A 4,458-nucleotide genomic window follows, 5' to 3' on the forward strand; every position below is an offset into this window, starting at 1 on the left:
TAAAACAATTGAGAATTAATCATTTCAACAGAATAGATGGAATAATGAGGATAATAATTATAGTTTTTTCTATTCATGACATTTTTCTCAAGTTATATAATATAATATTCAATAATTGTATTTACAAGTCATTTTAAGTTTATTGCATATATATAATAACCTTTATATAATATTATATACAATTAAAAAAAAGATTATTATATGTAATAAAGTAAAATATAAGAGTAATTATTCAATCAGAAATCAGAAAGTAAATATTCATAAATTAAAATATATAATTCGTTTATATAAATGTCATGCAATTAGTAAGAGACATAAATATTTTAATGTTCTTTTTGGCAAAATTTTGCGGAAAATGTTGTCTTACAAAATATAATTTTTTAAGGTATAATTATATGTTTAATGAACATAAGAAAAATGTAATTATGCACGCATAAAAAAATTTTAAAGTATATATATGGTAAAATAGAAAATAATGCTACCTTCCAAAATACAAGACAAAGTAAACTTTTGATAGAGAATTATTGTTTAAGAGTAGGCCAAATATTCTTTTTGTCATTATATAGAAATCTCTAGAAATTTTTAATCCCAAAGTGAGCAATTAAATCGAAAGCAAACACATACGTAGTCTGTGTCGGTTACAAAACAAAATAAAAAGCTTTCCTTGACGTTGTATTTACATCATTTAATATTGGAAAAATAAACGTCTGAGGACATTCTGTATACGTCTATTTTGTCCACATATTCTTCTTTTGTTTCTTTGTTAAATATCATTTATAAATTGTTACCTCTCGTTTATGTATGTGTGTTAATGCACTGCTCAAAACAATTAAAGGATTATTCTTTTCCACAATTTTATTTAAAAAATATAAAACACGATAATTGCCGATATATTTACTGAACGCTAAAATAATATGTGGTTTAAGAAAAATATTTGAACCTGAAGATATTTATTAAGTTATGCACCACATTTAAAAATGTAATAATAGTCATTTTCTGATTGTTTTAAGCAACACATTTTACAAATATCGTTTCCGCACTTCTCTTCTATATAATAGATATAAAACAAGATAAGGTAATATATGAAATTAACACAATTCTTCTATCATTTGTATCTTTTATCTTATAATGCAAAATTTTGTAATTTCGAAATCGTTATAGAAATCTATTATCAAGATTTTTGAAAATTCTATACAATATGTATAATTTGTCATCATGGAAAAATTCATTTTGCGTATATTAATTTCAAAGCATGATTCTAAAAAAATTCGCTATAAAAGTACAAGAAATTGCAAATAAATTTCTTTTATTCTTTAGAATAGTGGCAGACATTTATATCTGTGATATCAACTGTTTTCCCTCTTTCTTTATAGTTTTGGTATTTTCAGATGCATGTAATAGTGCATGTTTTGTATTATATCTATTCTAATTGGACACACGTTTTAGAGAAATATATCACTGAGCCTAGGCTCAGTGAATGGTTCCCTAAGAGAAATGATGATAGTAAGTACATACAAGATAGTAAGTCTTCTTTGATTCACATTGTATTAGACTTATTCTTTTATTCTTCAACCTGTGTAATAAAACGTGTTAAAAACTGATTAGAAGTTTTAGAACATTTTATAATTCAAAGAGCTCATTCATTCAACAATACAGAGATAAATTTTCATGTATTTAAACAGGTAGGTTTTTGAATGCATGTATATTTACAGTATATTTACCTTTCTTATTTTACTGTGTACTCTCTCAAGAATATCCTCGCACTGCAGCAATGTTTGAATATTCGTCCTGCTTTGCCAATAATGTTATAGTAAATTATAAAATATTTACAGTATTACATTTCTCGTTTTCACATAAATGTGTAGAAAGTTCTTTCAAAATACTGATACGTACAAAATCTACACACACAATTCTAATTTAAACAGTGCAATTTTGTACAAATCTCTGTTCAACGTACCTTTTTTGGTTGGTCAAAATTTTATGCATATTTTGCAATTTCTGCAATGTAACTTCCTGACGTCTACCTCTGTCTTCGACTGTTTGCAGCCTCTCAATCATTAATTGCAACAAAGGAATGTATTCGTGCATTTCTGCAATTTTCTGATTATATTCCTCTTCTTCCATCTTGTCCCTTGTTTTTGATCAATCTGAATTCAAACAGAGAAATTGTTCTACTTTTTATAACTTGAGAAATCATATATTTATCATATATTTTAATTAAATCTACGTATTCATTATATTTATAAATTAAACACAACGCAATCACATTTTAACTATTTTCAACAACATGAAAAATACGTGCTGTTTACGAAAAGATGCGTTCACTCGCGATATAACCTATTGTAGATCATCAATAGGCAGTTAGCACACTCAAATACGTACCGATATCCTGAATTCTATTTAACAAATCTAATCGATATCACTATCGCGTTTCCCTCTTTTCTTTTTATTTCTAATAAATTTCTATTATGTGTCGCTTTACCGTCCAGACTAACAGAAAGACTAAAAGCAAATTGAAGCAAATCAAAATAAATGTAATAGCTTTAACATTGCTGCTAACACAGGTAGCATGAATTTTCATATGCGTATCGATACAGCGCATCACTCAACAAAATTCGAACCTTCTACAAGAAGCAAGCAATAGAAACAATCATCGCCATTATGTGACTATCCAAATATTTAGCTAAAAAAAGAGTAGTACGTGAAATAACGTTGGAATGTACGAATAAAAATTCTGACAAGCATTGAAATGCCTGAAATTTATCAATAGTGTGTTTCTAAGCTATTATTTGCCTGCTACTACAACAGGAGTTCTGAAGAGTTGAATAGATGCGAGAGTATTTCAGTTCTTATAACGATACAATTCATTCTTTTTACATTTAATAAATTATTTACGATTTTTAAATGTGTTCTTAATTAATCCAAGTAACTTTTTACGCACTTTATAAATCACTACACTCAGTCGGCGATGTATCAATCGTCTTTTGTTTCTCGATATAATTCTGCGTCTGAAGAGCACTAGTCCTCCTTTCCTTTTCACTGGCACGAATATACGACGTTTCTTCGACGCTGCCTTCCCGCTTCGAACCGACATACAAAATTACACCCCACAAAGTCAGCAGTTGTCGACACTGATCTCGCTTCTGGCAATTTCTCTTTTTCGTAGTTCTTGCGATGGCTCTCTATAGTCCAGCTGTGTTAATTTTGTAACGCTATTTATCGGTGTCATTTAGTTGAATTTTATTGATCTGAAATAAAAATTTGATTATATTTAATTTAAAAAAGATGTACTCTCCTATTTGGTTTAAATATGACGAGTAAATTTGTCAGCTTGAATCTACCTTTCTTGAAATGCTAACTTCATGTCCAAGCCATGTTATTTGTCTCTTTATTGTGATTGGTTCATTTTTATTTACAAAATAATTCAAATATTGCAATAATTTAATGTAAGAAACATTTCACAACATATGTTAAACATTTTGTAAAGTGAATGAATTAGTAGTTATATAATTTAATTGTTGTAAAGTAAAAAAATATGTTTATAGACATGCTTGATAATTTGCTTCAAAAATGTTCTAAATGAACTAAATCAAAGGTTTTTCGATTTTATAAACAATCTTATAAAACAATTGTGAGATAGTCATTTCAACAGAATAGATGAAATGACGAGGATAATAGTTACAGTTTTTTGTATTTATTTGTGACATTTTTCTCGAGTCGCATAATATAATATTCAGTAACTGTATTTACAAGTCATCGATCCAGTGCATAGACTAAACGTATTTTAGTTTGCTCGGGTATCGATTTATTTACAAAAATGCGTCTTCGTATTACGGAGCAACTTTTTTAAGTCCGCAAATGCGTGGGACAGTATCTCAAATATCTTCCATTTAATGAAAGCAGAAATATATGTAATCACCGCGATTGCATCTTACAAAAAAATTTAAGTGAAAGTTCCTCTTGCGCCTTAATGATAATTACTTCACTTTTCCTCTTGTTCTCCATCAAATATTGGTAAAGAAGCTTCGTCGCCCTCAAAAAATGAAGCTAGATATAAATTACACTCTTCAGAGACATAACAGACATAATCCTAAATATCTCAAGAAAGAATTATCAAGAGAACTGATGGTTACATTGAATTCTGGTGTAGAAACGTGGGGTACACAGTGTCCCAAAGAATATTTTTCAAATAAACTTTTAGTTTCAAACATTCTCTAACTTGAATCAATTATTAAAAATTGTTTTGTCAACTTATTTCGCTAAATCTAATTACTTTTAAATATATATAATATCTATGTTTTATTTCGGAGTACTCAGTACCTCGCGCTTCCTTTTACGATGTAGCAAATTAACAATAGCGTAATGTGACACTTGGAATTTGCATGGTCTATATATATATATGTATGTAATGTCGAAACGGAAGATGTTCTTGGTGGTACTTGCATTAAGATATCATGG

The sequence above is a fragment of the Linepithema humile genome, chromosome 2 (assembly GCF_040581485.1).
Source record: "Linepithema humile isolate Giens D197 chromosome 2, Lhum_UNIL_v1.0, whole genome shotgun sequence".
Taxonomy (NCBI): Eukaryota; Metazoa; Arthropoda; class Insecta; order Hymenoptera; family Formicidae; genus Linepithema; species Linepithema humile.